Genomic DNA, 20604 nt, shown 5'->3' with positions numbered 1-20604 from the left:
GTGAGGCTTCTAGGTTGAGCTGGCTGGCCTGACAGGGGAGGTAGGCTAAAGGTCAAGTTACCTCAAATCCTCAGTTGCTAACACAACCACACTTTGCAGCTCTAATGTTATTTTGCAGTGTGACTGTTCTCACTTGAGCAAGGTTAACTCAAAATGAGTTAACAAGAATCTGCAGTGAAGACATAACCATAATCTCAGTTTCACTAAATAGCGGAAGCACTAAATTATAAAACCCCAAGTACATACAATGAAGCATTGTATGGGCCTATAAAAAGGGTTTGTGGAGTTGTGATGTGAAGGGTGTAGGAGACCTACCATATACCATGCAGGTGTACCCAAAGGGTGCATGTAGATTTGACTATTTACTATAGCGATAATGCATCCTCCCATTGTACAGGTGCACCCACAAGGAGTGTCTCTGAAGGTGAGAGTTTTTGGAGTGGCAATTACTAACATTGCACTATAAAGGCTCACAAGGACAGTGCAAAGTTGATTGCTTAAAAAAAAAAAAAAAGCACGTTACATCAAGTTCAATGTATCTAGCCATGCTGGGTAGTTTTCAATAATAGATACAGTACTAACAAAGCAAAAGTTACACAAAAAAATTCAGCAAGTGATTAGTACTAAATTAACACTCTGAAATTCTAGCTACATATTTCCAAATGCAACATGTCATGAATCATATTTTTGGACAAATTCCTTTGTTCCTGAAATATTATCAATAAGGTGCAATCTTTCTGTATGTTAGTGAGAGAGTTTGGTTTTGTCATTCTGCTGGTTGCCTCAATCATACTACCATGTCTCACTGATAGGCAATTTAACTGCCTGTGCCAAATGTACCCTAGAGGACATCTCCAACCATATCAGAGCAGGTGAAGCTCACCCCAGGATTCATGTCTTCCTGAGGGACCTAGGCCTAGGGTTGAATGGCCTAACTATCCCGCACCTGAACCAAAAGTGAAAGCCAAACACTAACTTTTCTATACATTTAAAAGAGCCAGATGATTCAAGTGCTCGCTTCATGGACCAGTGAGATGTTTTTACTTGTGCTGATAAGAAAGTGAACAACATTGTTAAGTAACCACAAAAAGTGTACACATCATTCTCCTTTTCATCAGCATCATGAATTACAGATGAAGAGGAAGGCACTGGCTTAGAACATGGCAGACCTGAGTTCAGTTCCCTGAAGCATTCAGACCTTTCAAAATTTGGTGCCATTATCTGCCAAACAATGAACAAGAAAAAAAAACACCAATGAAATATCCAACAAAAAAAGCAAGAAGCAGTATGAAAAATGAGCCAATTCAAGCTTTTACTGGAAGACATGTTGCGTCTACAAACTGGGTTACTCTGTTTCAAGGACTACAGTGTCCAAGTGGTCTCAGTGATCTGCAAGGTGTCAGTGGGCTGTTGGGCTGTACAGAGGGACAGGATCAGGATAGGACATTGAGCAGCTCTGCAGCCTGGGAACACTGATCTCTTGTTCTTTGCTCAGCCTCTGCTGCAGACAGGTGTGTCTTTCATTCCAGTGGGACTTCTGTGCAGCAAGCATGTTGTCTGACACAAACAGCCTATGTTACAGAAACATCGTTTTAGAGACAATGCAGTGATTATATAACTTTAGAGCACAATTTCAACAGCTTGTCTCTATGTGAGGCAGTTTAAAAAAATTCATAGTCACGGACGAAAAAATCAAGTTAAAACTAGAACAAAGGATCTTTTAATATTTGCTCTAGTTGAAGATCACTTTTCTATATCAAATGATTCCTTTTGCCCCTTAATTATGAAGAATTCAACAGATAAAGTGGAAGGAAAATATATTCTTAAAAGGTAACCATTGGATTTAACTACAGTAGAACCTCAGAGTTACGAACACCAGAGTTACGAAGTCAATCACTCATTTGGAACTGGAAGTATACCGTCACGCAGCAGCAGAGAGCAAACAAACAAAGCAAATACAGTACAGTACTGTGTTAAATGTAAACTAACAAAAGGGAAAGCAGCATTTTTCTTCTGCATAGTAAAGTTTCAAATCTGTATTAAGTCAATGTTCAATTGTAAACTTTCTGCCTTTTCTGCATCATAATTGATAATTTTACCATTTTGGGCTTTTATCAGACCTCAATCATTACTAGGATTTTGTTTATTCATGATAAAGAATTTCTTCTTGTCCTTAACTCTACCAGCCATAGAGTTTTTATTGATACCTTTAGCTTCCCTCAGCAGTTGTCTGCATTTCCTAACCGCTGATTTTACTCAATGCTATAAGCGTCCTCATTTTTCCATTTGTTTTTTAAAAAATTATTGTGGCCTTTTATTAGAAATCTCTCACATGTAGGTACCTGTAAGTCCCAGGATGTTTTTCTTGAACCTTAAGAAGCCATCTTTCATGCCTATAGAATTTTATTTTCTTGGGTATCTAAGAAAGCATTCATAAAAGATTCTCCATTATTCACATTTTTATGTTTAATTATTTCTTTCCACAATATTTTCTTTACAGTCAGTTTTGCTTCTATTTGTTCTCAGTAGGAAAAAACAAAACAAAAAAACAGGAGTGCGAAATATTGGGACAAATTGTGTCCTGACCAAACATCGATTGGGACATGGGACAAACGCCAAAAAATTGGGACAGTCCCAATTTTAATCGGGATGTCTGGTCACCCTATGCCATGCTGACTCCATTACTGCCCACTCTAGCTTTCCTGAATTGGGAGGGGAAGGAGGGAGGGAAAGAAGGGGAAGCAAGACTATTGAAAGAAAAATAGGGAAATCATAATAATATTAGTCTGAGGCAAGTTTGTGCTGAGACAGAAGAAAGCCATTTATACTGTCTATGGAGCATTCCTTCAGGCTAGCTCCAAAGTTATTTCTATCCCTCAGAACTCAATGTCTCCATTTCCTCTCTTGTGTTAGGTCACAAGCCCAGTGTGTCTGAATACAGATATACAACAATTTTTTGCTGTAACTCAGGGGTCTCAAACTCAAATGACCGCAAGGGCCACATGAGGTCTAATGCATTGGCCCAAGGGCCGCATCATTGTCACCCCCACCCTCACTGCCCCCAACCCCGCCCCCACTCCAACCCTTCCATGAGGCCCCACCCTTGCCCTGCCTCTTCCTACGCCTTCCCTGCCCCTTTCCACCCCCTTCCCCAAAGTCTCCACCCTAACGCTGCCCCTTCCCTGTCATCGATGGGTGCAGGGTGTGGCAGGGCAGGGAGATGGTCTGTGGGATGCAAGAGGGGTGTGGCAGAGGGTTGGGGTGCAGGGTGCAGCAGGTGGCTCAGAGCAGGGAGTGCAGGGGGGGGCTCAGGGCAGGGAGTTGGGTGCAGGAGGGGTGTGGGGTGCGGCAGGGGGCACAGGGCAGGGAGTTGGGGTGCAAGCTCTAGCCCAGCTCCGCTTACCTAGAGCGGCTCCGGGGTGGCAGCAGCGTACATCAGGGCCAGGGCAGGATCCTGGCCCCACGCCGCTCCAGGAAGCAGGGGTGGACACAGGGCTCCGCTGCTGCTCCTCCAGGTACCTCCCAAGAAGCTCCCATTAGCTGCGGTTCCCTGTTTCTGGCCAATGGGAGCTGCAGGGGGGCGGTACCTTGAAGTGAGGTAATGCAGGAGCCCTCTGCCTCCTGCCTCCTCCCTCGTCCCCTCTGGCCCAAACGGACATGCTGACAGCTGCTTAAGGGAGTGCCCTGGGGGCCAATCCCCTGGGCTGAATCCGGCCTGTGGGCTGTAGTTTGCCCACCCCTGGCCTGGAGGTAGGCAGAGGGGCGGGGTGGCGCAGGGAGCTTGGCGGGCCACGTGTTTGAGACCCCTGCTGTAAATGTTAGGCACCACCCATCCTCTGGATTGGTTTTAAATCCAGTTTCAAACACAGTGGATAAAAATCAATGATTTAATTAATCTAAATAAAAAAAGTTTAATACATTTCTGTTTTAAACTAAAACCTATTTAAAATTAAATTTGAAATGTAGGCCTGAACATAAGTTGTAATCTATTACAATCATTTAAATTCAACAAAAATATTAGCAGTATGTGTTTGCTGCTAAAGTTTTAAAGAAAGTCAAACCACTGAATTGGTGAAAAATCACTGGCTAAGTACCTAAAACCACACTTTGTTGAAGTGCTAAACCAGCTTTTGACACCGGTAACCTGTTCCGCAGATTCAGAGAGAATCTTTTCTTTATTTCAGTTTATTCATCTGTTCATTCAAAGTTAAGAAACCAATTGGCAGTTGAAAGAGGAGGAAAGCTTCTTTTCCTTCTCCAGTCTAAAATAAAGACTAGATGTGAGAATGAGAACTAAGTGCTAAAATCTGGAAGGACTTGCTGACGAGAAGCTACCAACCCAATTCACTATCTTTGTTTAATAAACTGGTTATGGTTTTAAAACCATAACATATTTTGATAAACTTTTCTTGCATATCCAGTATATTTAATGTAGTTTATTTAATAAAAACATTAAAGTACTGTTTTTTCAAATTTAATTGAACTCCAATACCAAATCTAAATGGAGCTTGACCGAATTCAATGTATATAAAAAAAAAAATCTATTAAGTGAGAATGTAGTGCATCATAAAAATTCATCTGAATATATTTATGTTAAGCTATATAATTTATTAAATGTGCATAGACAGTGTATCCTCCTGGTAGCAAAAGTAAGTACCAAATTTGTGTAACAGTTATATTTAGTTGCAAATCAACATGTTTTAATGGTTACTAACCAATGAAAATCAACTTTTCTTTAGGACAATAATTAAAAAGTACAAATGACAAAAAAAGATTTAAAATCAAACATTTAAATCAAAGTTTCTTGCTAAAATCAGGATTTAAATCACTGATTTAACTCAAGCCGCCCTGGTTTCAAATTAACATTTGGGCATGGCATCATCCCAGAGCAAAAAGCAAAAAAACTTCGGAGCCTTCTCCCCCAGCATTATGGCATATTGTAGGATCAGTATAAGGAAGCCCGCATTGCCATAGTTCATGACCTTATATCTGTTTTACAGATAATTGGGAGATTTCAGTGAGGACTGCCAAACCTGAACTTTTCAAAAGCATTAAATTCACTGAATTTTAAGGCAGGAATGAAAAAAAAGTGATCTTTTTCAGTAAGAAAAAAAGAAAGATTTACATACATTGAAATTTGTAACTACTTTACACTCACAACCATTTACAGACAGGCACCTATCTAGCAGGGTGTGTGTGTAAGTTTCACTCTCAGATTTATGAGCCCACAGTTGTATGCACTTGTGTAAGTGTGAAGTTTGACTGGGAAAAAAAAATCAGTACTTAAGTAGTGATACTAAATAATGCTGCAGAAATAAATGCAGCCCAAGTTAGACTTGCCTCAAATGTTTGGGCGTGTGGGCCTCATCTTTCCATCAGCAGGTCCTATTTTTCAACAACATACTATTTTATGAACTTTTGACGAAATTTAGCCTCCAACCAATTTTCAGTTGTACTGCCACATTCTTTGCCCTGTTTCCAGGGGCAGGTTTATATATGCAAGCAAGAAGCAAGCTAGAGATAATGAGGTTAGTTCAATCAGGGAGGATGAGGCCCTGTTCTAGCAGTTGAGGTGTGAAAACCAAGGGAGGAGAAACTGGTTCTGTAATTGGCAAGCCATTCACAGTCTTTGTTTAATCCTGAGCTGATGGTGTCAAATTCTCTAAGGAAAAGGATAAATGGACACAAATCAGATATTAGGAATGGCAATATTCAAAAACCTGTAGGAGAACACTTCAACCTCCCTGGCCACACAATAGCAGATCTTAAGGTGGCCATCCTGCAGCAAAAAAACTTCAGGACCAGACTTCAAAGAGAAACTGCTGAGCTCCAGTTCATCTGCAAATTTGACACCATCAGCTCAGGATTAAACAAAGACTGTGAATGGCTTGCCAATTACAGAACCAGTTTCTCCTCCCTTGGTTTTCACACCTCAACTGCTAGAACAGGGCCTCATCCTCCCTGATTGAACTAACCTCATTATCTCTAGCTTGCTTCTTGCTTGCATATATAAACCTGCCCCTGGAAATTTCCACCACTTGCATCCGAAGAAGTGGGTATTCACCCACGAAAGCTCATGCTGCAAAACGTTTGTTAGTCTATAAGGTGCCACAGGATTCTTTGTTGCTTTTACAGATCCAGACTAACACGGCTACCCCTCTGATACTTTGCCCTGTTTGCACTGGATGGAGCTGAAGGGAGAAATCCTGCCCCCATTTATGTCAATGACAAAACTGCTATTGACTTCAAAAGGGGCCAGAATTGCAGCTGAATACGCTAAAGGATTGACTGAATATTTAAATAATTTAAAGCAGCAACAACTTTTAAGTGTTTACTGTAAAATACACTAAAATATATTAAAAGCCCATTGTGTTAACTCAATGGTTTCCAACCCTCCAGGATTGTCCTGGAGTCTCCAGGAATTAAAGATTATTCTTTAAGGATTATGTCATGTGATGTAAGCTCCAGGAATACATCCAACCAAAACTGGCAACCCTAGTTAAATCTGAGCAAAACTTTGCCTCTGATAGAACCTTACACAAACCAAATTACCTTGAGACTGTGACAAAGGAACTGCCACAAGAGGGCACTCTTACATAACAGCTGAATTTAAAAACCAAACAAAAATCCCAAATACCTTTCTGAAAGGTTTAGGGGAAAAAATGAGGTTAAAATAGTGTAGTCATATTAGTACTGATAAAGCAAGTCTGCTTGTCAGTCTGTTGGAGAATGTCAGCACAAACTGGGGTATCATAATTTGCCTTAAAACACTATAGATCATAAACATTTTCTCCTGATTTAAAAGTTAAAGTAATTTCATCAAATAGTCACGGTGGACGTCAGATTTCTCTTTGAAAACAGAACCCTGGCCTTCCACAACGCCTGATCTCGAAGGCTGGAGAAATACACCCCTCTGTCTGATACCTTGAGAGCTAGGGGTTATGAAGTTCAAAGTCACGCACTGATCGTCGGAGCCCTCGAGCGAGTGTTGCGAGAATGCGGAATTGGTCAGTGCTACACTTGGCTGATGCGGCAAATCACGGTGTTGGATTCCATCAGGTGGTTGACGGACATCTATCTAGGACACATCACCGGACATCAGCAATACCAGGAGAGATGAGCTGGAGTGCCGATGAGAAGCAAGGTCAGGAAAGTAACTGGAATACTTCCCTGATGGATTGTATTTTCTAAGGGACAGCCTATCCTAAATTCTCAATTACTGAGAGACACTTTTCATGAGTGATGTACCCAGATAATTGGATGCCAATACTTTAATTGTATCACTGAATTTATTAACCTTAATTTGGGATACTGCAGATTATGTACTATTTTTATTTTATAACTTTCAAACCAACCTTTATACTTTTGGATAATTTAAGCATTATACTCAGATGTACAGACACTGTTTCCTTAACCTGGGTATTATGTAATTTTAACATTAGTTTTATTAAAATCAATTGAAAATGCAATTGCTTTGCTGTTAACATGTTATTAACAAGTTCTTGTCTGAGTTAGCTATACTAGAGAGGTAGCAAAACAGAGAATTCATTAAGAATATCAGTTAAACTGAGTCTCTGACCATCATGACTGGTATTAATGCCCATCCAAACTCTAATAACTACAGCTGCTTTTGAAATAGTTGTTGAGCTTGGATTTGCTTAGCATGGTATGGTTAAGCAGAACAGCATAAGTTGTACCACAAAGAATTTTTTTTTAAATTGGGATTATTCATCTTTTGCTTCTTAATGATGCATAATGAAAGTCTGAAAGGTTTTATTGAAAAAATAAGTACTTATTCCTGCTTACTTTTTAACTTAGAAATATCAGAAATACTAAGTTTGCTCTTCTCTGGTTTTGCTGGAGAACCTCCTGGAGACCTTAGAGCAGTGTTTATCAACTGGTGGGACCTGTCAGGAAGATTGCAAGGCATTGAAAATTTTGTTACAGTATAAGAGAAAGAAAATCTCACCCTCCACACACCTTTACATGACCTTGAAGGATAAGGGTAAGTATTCTCCATCCAGGGCCAGCTCCAGACCCCAGCGCACCAAGCGCGTGCTTGAGGTGGCGTCCCGCGGGGAGGGCAGCAGGCGGCTCCGGTGGACCTCCCGCAGGCATGCCTGCGGCGGGTCCGCTGGTTCCGTGGCTCTGGTGGAGCATCCACAGGCATGCCTGTGGGAGGTCCACCGGAGCCACGGGTCCAGCGGGCCCTCCGCAGGCACGTCTGCAGGAGGTCCACTGGAGCCGCGGGACCGGCGACCGCCAGAGCTCCCTGCTTGGGACGGCGGAAATCCTAGGGCCTCTTGAGACATAAGAGGCACAAAACATTATATAGGTACATGCTTGTTTTCATTTACACATTTTTTACTCTTACTTTAATAGGAAATATAAGGTCATGAAATTTTGACCTGAAATAAGTGGTCAACAAAAGTTGAGAAATACTGTCTTAGAGTATGTTTAGTATGAGCTCTCATACCTCACAGTCGAAAGGTTAGCTGAACTGAGTCTTTAACAAAGATGCCCTTTATCTGAAGTGCCAACTAGCCACTGAAGTTAATCAGATGTTATTAAAAAAAGTTTTAAACAGTTGGATTAGAAACCCCTTTCTTTCTGAACTGCTGAGCTTTCAAACTCTTCAATTCATTGTTTCATCAGTTTTCCAGTCATCACACAGTCTAGGTAGGCAAACAAAATTTGAATTGATAATAAGTCTGTCACAGACAGTTATATTTGGGAAGGGGCACTAAACACAGCAGCATAGACAGTGATCCTCAAGACAGAGACCTGTCCCTAGGACAGCTAGTACAATAAAATGAAGTGTACTTGAACACCCTATTCAAATAGCGCTGTGCATGAAGGTACAATTACGTGATAGTGCTGAAGCCTATTGTTACACAGAATGGAGGTGAGTGGATTTCAGTGCATGCGTGAGAGAAAAGGAAATGGTGTGTTGTTGTTCTGAGCATGCAAAAGAGAAAAGTTTGGCTGGAGAAGTTTCCCACTTTGTCCTGTCTCAAGACTGCTGTTCTTTGTTCCCTTAAAGGAAAAATATTTTCCACCCTCTCACATTTGGTGAGGCTATTTCAAGCAACAAAATGGTTTCTGTAATGTAAGGGCATATTCCCATGTACCTTCACCTTGTCAAGATGCACACCTCCAACATTTCCAGTGGTAAATCAGGCCAAACCTGAGAGGCGCTGTGTCCTATCTGTCCCTTCATAAATGGGGATGGAGGGACGGATAGGCCAAATTTGGTTGGTATGTTAACCTACTGCATGGAGTTGCAATGCCACTCAAATTTGGCCTGGCCACCCCTATGGAGATGGAGACTGCGGTAGGTGGGCAGGCCAACCTGAGTGGCACTATGACCTTGTATGCCAGGTTGCAAGGACACTTCATCTGGGGGCCCAGGGTAAGCTTCCCCTTTTGCCCTGCTTCTCCCCAGGCAGCCCTGAGTGAAGGAAGTAGTCACTTCAGTCAGACCAGATGGCTGGGGGAGAGGAGGGGGTGTCAAAGCAGGGCAGTCCTACAAACTTGGCATTATTCTGGGCGTGTCTACACTTACCTCCAGAGCGATCGATCCAGCAGGGGTCAATTTATCACGTCTAGTGAAGATGTGATAAATCAAGCACCGAGCACTCTCCGATTGACTCTGGTACTCCACCGGAGTGAGATGTGTAGGCAGAGTTGACAGGGGAGTGTCAGCAGTTGACCTACTGCAGTGAAGACTCCGCGATAAGTAGATCTAAGTACATCGACTTCAGCTATGTCATTCATGTAAGTTAAGTTGCTTAACTTAGATCACTACACCCCCCCCCACCCGCAGTGTAGACCAGGCCTTAGATATAATCCACACACACACTTTCCATACTAGAGTGTCATTCTTGCGTCATGCCAATGGTTCCATGTTTGCTCACTCCCATCCATTGCCCCTTTCTCCGCCCCCTCCCCAATGATAGGTATTATGTGCCCCTTACTCCCTTACCCTAAACCAGAGACCTTCAGTCTCCTCTCCCAGGAAGTCTGTGCCCCTAGTGTCCCACCCCCATACCATGATTCCATAATTCCCACTTGGCAGGATTCTGTGTGTCCCTGTCACAAGAACTGCCTTCCGGCCATTCTGGGGACTAGCTCTACCAGCTTGCACTCTCTCTCCAATGCAGCCTTCTCAAGTCTGCACACTTCTGCCTTGGTTCCTCCTGGGTCTGCAGCTTCCTCTGTATGGCTTGGTCTTCTGGCCAGGTTACTAAAGTCCTCCTCTTCCAGGGAATTCAATCTTTCCAGACATGCTGTCCAGCTAGCACTTCCAACATCTTTGTCACTTCATAGTGGCTGGTATAGGAATCTAGGCCCACCCTCTACACTGCATTCCAGCCCAGGGACCCTATAACAAGCAACCACAGTACCTGTGCAGTCCTACCTCTTGCTACTGTTTCTCTGGGCTTCTTCCTACATGTCTGGCTTTCCCCCTCTCTGGGTTTGCCAACTCCATCTTCTCGGGAAATGAATATAGCCTTTCACCACAACACCCTTCTCCATAGCTAGCTACTTGGCTTTAAACAGGCCCTGCCTCTTCCTGCACAGGTGAGCCAGTCCTTAATTAGCTGCCTCCAGCCTAAATCTCCCCTGCTTGCAGCCTAATTAGCTGATTGGACCCAACTGGCCTAATTTAGCTCTTACAGGGTTAGTGTGGGGAGTCTACCCCATCACCACCCACCAGTCCCTCCTTCTCACCATGCCACAGGCTTGGTGAACCTCTTACCTCCTTCCCTCATATCAGGGATTCCCCATATCTCTTCCCCATTCATTCTGTGTGCCTCCCATGACTCCCTATACCAGGGACTCCCATTCTCTCCTCCCTGCCATGGTCTCTTTGTGCACTTCCTTTCACTGAATCCCTCCTTCCCCCTATACCAGGAGCTCTGTGTACTCCCCACTATCCCCCTCACACTAAGGCTTCTGTGTGCCCTCATTACTCCTGCCTCCCATAGAAGGATCCCCCATTTTCCACTATGCCAGGGGCTATCTGCACACACCAATTCCCTTTAGGCCCCTCCCATACTTCCCTTAATGCATATCCCTCCCTCCCCCATTATTATTTCTCATCTTTCTAGCTGGGTGACAAGTCATTCAGAATGTCAACATGTTAACTGTCGGGAGTATGGACAGAGGTGAATTAGGGGTATTATGTTAATGGGTCACATCAAACCATTATCTGATCTTCAGACACTTGCAGAACCTCCCTGACTCTGCTAAACAGATTGCAGGAGCTGGCTTCATATATCCTCCATTTCCACTCCATTTGGTTTTCTGATTTTCCACCAAATCAATTAGATTTCTGGCCACTGACATCTAGAACATTCCCTGAAATTTCAGAATTGATCAGCTATGGCATTCAAAATGTATCATGTTATATATAGACAGACATGAACACAAAGAAATGCTGTTGAGCTGAGTGTAAGACCTTGAGAACCTCAGCCAAAAACCACCAGGGAAAAGAGAGAGAGGTTGGCAAACCTTAAAGAGGAATGGGAGGAAGGTTAAGTAATAGGCTCTGTACATTACTAGGATGTAAGTCTCCAATTATTATTCTGACAGGGGAAAGGTATTGATGCACTGCAAGGGCTTACCAGCACTTCTGAAAATACTGCTGAAGACCGGGGCAAGTTTCACTTCTCCTTTGTTACCAAACCAGTACAAATCTTGCCTTCTCACATATTGCCGATTGGGCAGTTTCAAACAATATGCTTCCTAGTGATGTTTATATTTGTGATATTTTAATCAATGTATTTTTAATGTTTTTCATAATCAGGTTTCTCTGGAAAACTGTAGCTTCAGGCCTTGTCCACTGAATCCTCTTTTCCTCTTGTTATCTCTCTTCTTCCTAACTGTCATCTACCTTCCCTAGCGTTTTGTGCTTCTTCCACTTAGGGCCATATTCTGATCTCAATTACACTGGTAACCCCATTGAAGCCAACAGCATGACTCCAAAGTTATGTGGTGTAACTAATTTGTAAACAGTGATTCACTTTAGCCCTACTATTGAAATGCCAACAGAAGCTATTCTGAATCATTGGGAGACTCTTAGCTGAACAGCCAGCACTTCAAAGGAAAAAACAACACTGGTTTAAAGAAAAAATGTAATGAGAAAATGAGTTTTTCCCATGCCTGAGGTCACAGACATAATTCACCAGAGATAAAACTTTAAATGACTTATGTAAATAGAATGGCAAGTGGATTCAGAAGTTATTTTTTAATCAGATTGAAATAAAAAGCTGGATGACTTGACCTTGAATTGTAAAGTATTTTTATAATAATTTTTAAAGCATCCACAACTATTTTCTATTTGTTTTCAGAAGACACAGGCTGTATCTGCTGAACTTAATAAATATACAAAGCAGTTATAGTCTAAGAAAAATATTTTTCATTCTGGGTAATATCCTATTCAAGGACTAAACTCCAATAGCTGCAACTTATTGCCAGGAAATCTGTCAACTGAAGCAGGACTTCAAGTCCCAATTGTATTGAGCTGAGTAATAGTTTCTCTAGCTGCCCATCTCACCTTTTTGTTTGGGTTTTTGTCTGCTTGCTTGTTTTTGGTGTTGAGTACTGTCAGCTTCCTTTCCTTTTTCTGCCTCAAACACAGGGTGCCCTCATTTCTCTTTCACATTCTAGGACAGTTTTCATTGGACCAAGAAGCACATCAATTGTTTTATTTTTGGGAGTGGAGGGCAGCTTTTTAGGATTTAAGACAGACCTTTCAGCATCCAGAATGGAAGAACTTTAAGGAAGATGGGAGAGACTAGCTAGACGATATTCAGTTATGATGCAAAAAATGTAATTTAAGGGTATTTAGGGTTGTGGGAGGAAGATTGACATATCTGAGATACGTGGGCCTCCTCGAAGTATTTACTTACAGACTCCAGCATTTCATGATTTGTATTTTCTTTTAAGGTAAAGGTAACAAAATAAGCCAGTAAAAAGTATTACAATATTGATAACTGACTGAATGCTCCAATAGATTATATTTAAAAATAGCAGTAGCAGCATATTAAAAGTAATAAGCCTATTTACTGAAGCATACACCATGTAAGTCCTGGGAATTACAACAGTTTTACAGCTCATTTAAAAAAAAACTAATTTCCATTGCTGGTGGCAGGATGTAGCTGGGAAGCCTTAAGGAGGAAAATCAGGATTCTTCTGCTCTGCAGATGTATGCTGATTTGGGCTTTTTTCTCCCCAGCTTTCCATTTTCTTTTTAAGCACAAAGCCATACTACTTGTTAAATTATATTTGAATAGTTATGGCATCTTCATTTTGTTTTTGTCTGAGAAAAATTGAGAGCCAGAGAAACAGTTACCATCTCTTGCTTTTCTGAATAATTTGTAACTGACAGTCTTCTCCAATTGTTTGCTTTATTTCTGATGTGCAGTTAGCACTTGTGGCAATGCTGAACTGATAGGCCTACAGCCTGGAATCCTCTATCTCCAGCACCTCAAGCACCTTTAATGGGCCTCAATCCACACTCAGTCATTCCTTAGCTGCTAGACAGATATCAGGAATGCTAATAGTACTGATGTTTTTGTGATGTCGTTATTGTCCAAAGGGACCTAGCCTGCACTCTGGATGTAGCCACAGTCATTTCACATAGGTCATCATATGGGTGGATAGATTAGCACAGTGATTAGTTTCTCTTAATGACAGGTTTCAGAGTAGCAGTTTCTAAGGTGCCACAAGTACTCCTGTTCTCTCTTAATGGTATCTTGAATGTTTCAATTTATGCCTTATAAGGCACAGAGATACTACAGCAAAGGGTGTCAAATAAATGTGAATAATAAAACACAAACTAAACCAACCAACAACTTTTAGTTAAAATTGACCTGGGCCAAATTTGAACTACTGACTAGTGATGATGAGTTTAGTATCCCATTATCAAGTCCCAGAAATGGATGAGGCTCTCCTAACCTGCAGGGAGTTGAAATAATAAACACTTCAGCCTGATAGCTGAAAAGAAGTGAAAGGTTTGCAGTAAAATTAGAAGTACTGGTATTTCAGTTAATCCTATGTAATCAGGTTAAGGAAAGTCAGCAATACCACTGGCATTTTGAGATGACTGAAAGAATGCATTTTAATTTCAACTTATGATGCAAAGTGAGTAGTAAACATTAAAATGTTCTTAATAAATATGGGAAACTTAGTCACAGCTAAGATACAATGGACTAGATCCTCCAACCTCTGCTAGAGAAAACAATGTTCCCTTGAAATGAGTGGAGCTCATTTATGCTGATTTAAACTAGCTGAGGTTCTGGGCCCATACATCTGGGAAAGAGAATTATTATGGAATACAGCCTAGAGAAATTTCTGCTATATCCACAGATCCTGTATATATATATATATAATACTTAAAAGTGTTTTTGCCAAGTCAGTCACCTAGAGAGCACTCTGTTTTCATGCTTCTAAAGTCACATTCACACAAACTACTGATCATTAAGGACTCAATCCTGCAGGGTGCTGAACACCGCACTTAAGCACCTTCAGTGGTCCCACTGAAGTCAAGAGCAGAAGGAAGATCTCTTTAAGTCAAAGGAGTATTCAGATACTTGAAATTAAGCAAATGCTTCACTGCTTTGCTGAATTGGGGCCTATAGCGCCCATTCAGACCCTGACCTTTCTTGTTCTTGGAAATGCACAAAATATCCAAGTATATTTCAGTTTTTGCTAAGAACTTGATATTCCCTTTTTGCCCTTGCTATGGACTGTTATGCCACAGAGCACAAAAAACAGCACAATGTGACAGTTATATCTATCCCTATTTAATACACCATCTGCATATTTATAATAATTTTAGAAGTATTGTACACATAAATATTACATATTGGATAGTGACAAGACAAAAGCATAACAGACAATAAACACATTAAAATGGGGTTATATTTCAGAAGAGTGGCTTTACGACGACATCCTGGTGTAATCTTTCATATTTATTCTCTATCAAAGAGTTCCATTTTAAAACTTAGAAAAATCTTCTTTTCATTTATAACTGTTGACTACTCCTAACAAAATGCAAATAAAACTGTGCTGTTTACAACAGCTGCCAGAGAGAAAAAACACTGTTGCCAGAATTTTGCTTTTGTAACCGACAATGGGCCAGTTCCTGAGCACCCACAATTCCTATGGATTTCAGAGGGAGTTGTGGTTGCTATGCACCTTTAGGATATGGCTTTTATTACTATACAAGTTTGTCATTTATTTAAAAGAGAACTAAAGTCTGCGGATGAGGCGTCATTATTTTGAAGACAGAGGTTTGCGTATTAGACTGTACAGGAAAATTCTGTTAATTTGCCTAATAAGAAACCCATAAAAAGGAATGTTCTATTCCTTGTTGCCTCTTCTGACAATATTGATCAGAAGTCACAGGCGCATAGAAATCTGTGATAGAACAGATCTACTATGTCATCCATCACCTTGCCAGTGCAGAATCATACTCTATAATACATTTTCCAAAGCTTTGTCCAGGCCAGTTTTAAATTAATCAGGTAACGGGGCTCCCACCTCATCCTTTGAGAATCTAATTGCTCCCACTGTTACTGAAATATTTCTTGATATTCTAAAGATTCCTTTGATTAATTTAACCTCATTAAAGCTAGCAAATTTGGATCATATGCTTTGGGGATTTTTCTGGTTTTTGTACCTATGAGTGTTTTTAATTTGTTCAATCAGTAAGTAACATCTTAAAACACTGATTGTGGAAAGGATCTGCTTTGTTTTTTGTTCCTTATTTTTTTCATGATCAGTTCTTTTCTGTTTATCTTTCTTTCTCTTCTCCTCCCTCCCCTTGTTATTATTAAGACTACTATCAGACTAAGGTAAGATTTAAAGGTATATTAATTTACTCTTCCATTGGAACTGAGAGCAAATCCTTTTTTCACATGTATCGTAGTATGAGGATGTAAAGGCTATTTAGGAGTACAGACTTCTCCAGAGCAGAATGTTTTTCTGTTATTTTTTTGTGGGGGGAGGGTTTTCTTATTTACATTTACTTAATCTGTAACAAGCATTGAACAGAAGAATGTAAAAAAACTAAATGAAGTTAAATTATTATTTATACAACATCATAGGGTGTCAGTTAGAGCTAGTTGAGACCTGGATTTTCCTTATTTGGAGAAATTCTCTAATTCTGAAAATGTTTCCATTCCAAAATGAAACAAAATCAGAAATTTCCCAGGAAATAAAACACCAGGGGGAAAAAATCCCATTTCAGACTGAGCAAAACATTTTGTTCCAGTTTTGACTTTTTAAAAATTTTCTCTAAAATTTTATATAGAAACCATGCATTTTTGTTTCAAAAATTGTTTTAAAATCAAAAATTGAAGTGTTCCATTCTGAATATGTAGAAATGGGACTTTTTGCTATTATTGAAATGCTTCATTTTGTTTTTTTTTCCTAAATGAAACCAAAATTTTTCTAAACATTTATATTTTGACAAAAATTGCATTTTTAATTTCCGACCAGCTCTAGTCATGTGCTTCAGAAATAAATGGCAGAGTCCAGCTCAGAGGAGCTTAGAAATATAAATGAAGAGTAGGGTCAGAGGCTACAGAACAATAAGGGTTACCATAGTGACAGTGGCCCAGATCCACAAAGGTACTTAGGCCCCTAAGTCTGGGGTTTGGGCACCTAAATCCCAGTTTTAGGCTCCAGTGCAATCCACAAAACTCCCACTGAACCCTGTAGGCACCTAAACTTGCTCTGTGCCTACATTTTCAGGGTAAAAGTTCTCCTGGTGCCCAAGTTTCTGCCACTGAGCATGTGCACTGGTGCCTATCTCCCACCTAAGCCCCAAAGCGATCCACAAACTGGGAGAAGATAGGTGTTGTCTGCCTAATGCATATGTGGGACCAAATCCAGTAGGCAGGCTAGGAGACAGCCTAGTGGATTGGGACCCATTCAAAATTTGGGCAGTGGTGGTGGTGCCAGTTCCCATCTTATAACTTTTAGCTGTGTGGTTCGGGCACTCTCCTGGGATATGAGACCCAGAGTCAATTTCCCCTTCTGCCTGAGAGGAAAAAAAAAAGATTTGAACAGAGGTCTTCCACTCTCAGGAGAGAGCTCTAACCACTGACCTAAACGTTACCATGGCTGGGCAGTGGTACCAGCAACAGCACCTCCTCCTCTGGCCATTCTGTGTGGATTGAGACAGGTGCCTACCTCATTCTCACAAGAAATGGCTTAGGTGCCTAAGCCATCTGACTCCAGGAGAGGGATTCCCATTTGTGAATCATTAGCAGAGATGGGTGCTTCCCTGCAGCCTGGATTTAGGGGCTTATCATGGGGGGAGGGCTGCTGTAGTATTCAGGGGTAAAAGTAAGGCGGTACAGGCTGGTACGGCGTACTGGTAAAAAGAGGCTGCTGGTACTGGCCCATACCCAGCTGACTTTCAAGCGCTGCCATGGCAGAGCTTTAAGGATCTTGCCCCTTTTGCACCCCCTGTCGGCGGCCCTGCCGAGTCCCTACCAGCAGGGCCGCCAATGGGGGGGAGGGGCACGAAAGGGGCAGTGATGTTAAAGCACTGCCGCTTTAACGTCGTTGCGCTTTTTGCCATTGTCGGCTGCCAATGGGGATGGGGGGGGCAAAAGGAGCAGCTGCCCCGGGCCGGCAATTTAAAAGGGCCTGGGGCTCCAGCCGCTGCTACTGCAGCAGCAGCGGGAGCCCCGAGACCTTTAAATCACTGCTGGAGCCCCAGCTGGCGCAGGCCAGGCAGCGTGCATATGGGCTGGCTGGGGAATTCTGACCCCCCCAGCCCCGCCCCTTCCACACGAGGCCCCGCCCTTTCCAGGGGCCAGAGCCGGCCCCCGTACTGGTTAGTCTTCGCTGTTGCTTTCACCCCGGTGGTATTCCAATAAATTTAAAATTTCAAAATGTAAAATTGTGCTTAATTTCAGCTGGGGAAAATAGCAGTCTCATGTTTTACTTTTTTCCATTGGAAAGAAAGGAGGAAAAAAATAAAAAGAAGGTGTATTTCTTACCCATAAAATGAAAGAAAATTAAAACAAATCATATACTTTAATTTTTTAATACAAAACTAAAATAAAAACATTTAATTTCTTTTGAAAATTTTCTGCAAAATTACTTAGCTTTTTTATGTGTGACTCACTGTGGTAGAGATGATAGCCACAGTAACTCACCTGTTGTCATAGGTAGGTCACATCGGATCAGATGATGGTTGTTAAGAATTAAGTAACTATTCATTTTCTTTGTTGTAGTGTTTTATTATCTGAGTTTAGATTTTAATTCACAGTATGAGTAATGGGATTTTCTGTGTATGTTGCATTTCTATATGAAATGTGAATTAAAAGATGTTTAGGGCATAAAGATATATACCTCGCCTCTAAAACAATAAGAGCTCTTTAAATACAAATTTCTCAATACTTTTACCTGCCCTGAAATTCCAGGTCCTAGCTCATGCTGTTTATTTTACTCAGCTGCTTACCTACACAGTGTGTGTGTTAGGTATATTAATACTATTGGCACATTTTCCCGAAGGAGGACTCAAAATTAGCACTCTTTATTATTCTACTCTTCCATAGCCTATGCAGAACACATTCCCACCGATATAAATGACCTTCTGTCACTAATACATCTTTGTAAATGTGCTTGCAGGATAACAGGTTGCATACTGCTTCTGATGATAATACATTTTAAATAATAATGAAATGTTATTTAAAAAGAGAGATATTCTCTCTATTTGTTAAGTATCCTGGAATTGTTGACTACAAAAAGAATATTCACCTGACTGTAACCTTTCCAAGTTCAAAGAGTTTCTGATTTTTAGTCCAATTGTTGCAATAACTAATATTTTCTACTTAACTTTTAAGTGGCAGGTGTTATATGATAGCATGTATGTAGCTGGGTATGCAGTGGGTGGGTGGGGACAACTTTTTGGAGGGGATTGGGATGGATTCATTATTTTAACGAGACTTGGTTGAGATGAACAAATGCTTCTTAATCTGGCACTGGCACAAAATAATGTCCTTGTTTACATAATATATGTCCTCATTTCATTGAATTGTCTCGGAGGCTGCATTTCTGCACACATATACATGCTACAGTAGTAAGTCCTCAGTGTTAAAGTGAGTATTTTTATATTATAATTTAAAGTTGTTTCTATGGCAGTCAGATGGAAATGCTGGGAGGTATATAAAGTACTTGGTATTCATCTTTTGTTGGTCATGTGCATAACTTGAAAAGTACAGTATGACCCCTATAGAGGGCTGAACTATTAAGATTGGTAATGAAAACGGAATGCACTTATACCACTTATCGTACCTGTCCTCTCATAAATAGAGAGAGGAATAAATGAACATGGTGCCATTTCCTCCTCCTCTTATAATCTGTGTCACAATAATGAGATATCAGAATTTGTAATATGCTGTATTAGTAGTGTACTGTACTACTCTGACCTTTACAAGTCTTTACACATGGATCGGTAGTCATTTCCAGTTCCCTTATTTAGAATCTCAAAGGCTTTTGAGGGAAAGAATGGAATAAGGAGCAGTTCAAAGACTGGCATACATTAGCGTTTGAAGGACTCATTTAGTACATGGTACAATACGGCTCCATTTTCACAAAAATTGTTGTGAGAATGAGAAAAATACAGACATACAGCCATGAAGAGGACAATAATTACCTTATTGTTTGGGGTTTGGGGGAGGAATAGTGCTAATGGGGGGTGAGGGAGGAATAGTGATAAATTAGGGCTGTGTAATTTGCAGTAAGTAGAATTAAACTGTGATCCTAGAAGCTATAACCATTCTAACGGTATTTTTGTTCAGAGTGATTTGTCATTTTGGAATCCTTTGTTTATAGTTGCTGGAATTTATATGAGTGCAGAGCCAAACATTTCTCCCTTGCAGTCTAATTTCCTAGTAACAAGCCAAAGGGTAATGTCAGGAGGCTATGAAAATTGTACCTGAACATTTGAAATGCAGTAAAAAGTGCAAGCAGAAGTTTAGCAGCTTTCCAGGAAGAAACCAAGCAACTGCAGTTGGGTGCACAAAACAAAACTAATGGTGCACTATTGACTCACTGCTACAAAGTGAACAGATGGCAGCAGATGGCCATACATTTGTGAAATGAAGTAGGATTTAAAAACTCTGACCCTCTGAACTAGAATCCCACTGGCACACAGGAATTAGGTACGAGTTAGACAGAGTATCTCACCAAGGCTCCATGGCCTATATGCTGCTTAAAAATAAAAATCTCTCTACTTTAACCCTTCTAGAGCACAAAGAGTAGGAAAGTGAAGGACAGAGCACAGATATGACACAGAAACTTGCCAGAGGGAAGCAGACATTCTGCATAGGATACTGCAAGGATAAGGCACAAAGATCTTCTATAAAAAAATTAGTACACCACTCTGCTTATTGTTTTTAGAGAGAGGTGGGTGAGGTAATATCTTTTATTGGACCAACTTCTGTTGGTGAGAGAGAAGCTTTCAACCTTATAAAGAGCTCTTCTTCAGGTCCAGATCTCTGCGTAACTTGAAGGTTTGTCTCTCTCACCAACAGAAGTTGGTCCAATAAAAGATATTACCTCACTCAACTT

The 20604-nt window shown here is 40.9% G+C and overlaps 1 long non-coding RNA gene across 1 annotated transcript; it reads right to left on the bottom strand.

Moving 5' to 3' along the window:
* Positions 1–1290: 1290 nt before the first annotated feature.
* Positions 1291–10537, bottom strand: LOC120374321. The gene is made up of 4 exons (XR_005586003.1): positions 10421–10537; positions 9566–9745; positions 7807–7907; positions 1291–1571 (listed from the first exon to the last, which is right to left on the bottom strand). It is a non-coding gene; the product is annotated as an uncharacterized LOC120374321 (long non-coding RNA).
* Between the last annotated feature and the right edge of the window lie 10067 nt (positions 10538–20604).

Source organism: Mauremys reevesii, linkage group 11 (assembly GCF_016161935.1).
Source record: "Mauremys reevesii isolate NIE-2019 linkage group 11, ASM1616193v1, whole genome shotgun sequence".
Taxonomy (NCBI): Eukaryota; Metazoa; Chordata; order Testudines; family Geoemydidae; genus Mauremys; species Mauremys reevesii.
Note: the sequence above shows the minus strand (reverse complement) of the source record. Positions and strands in the feature narration are given on the sequence as shown.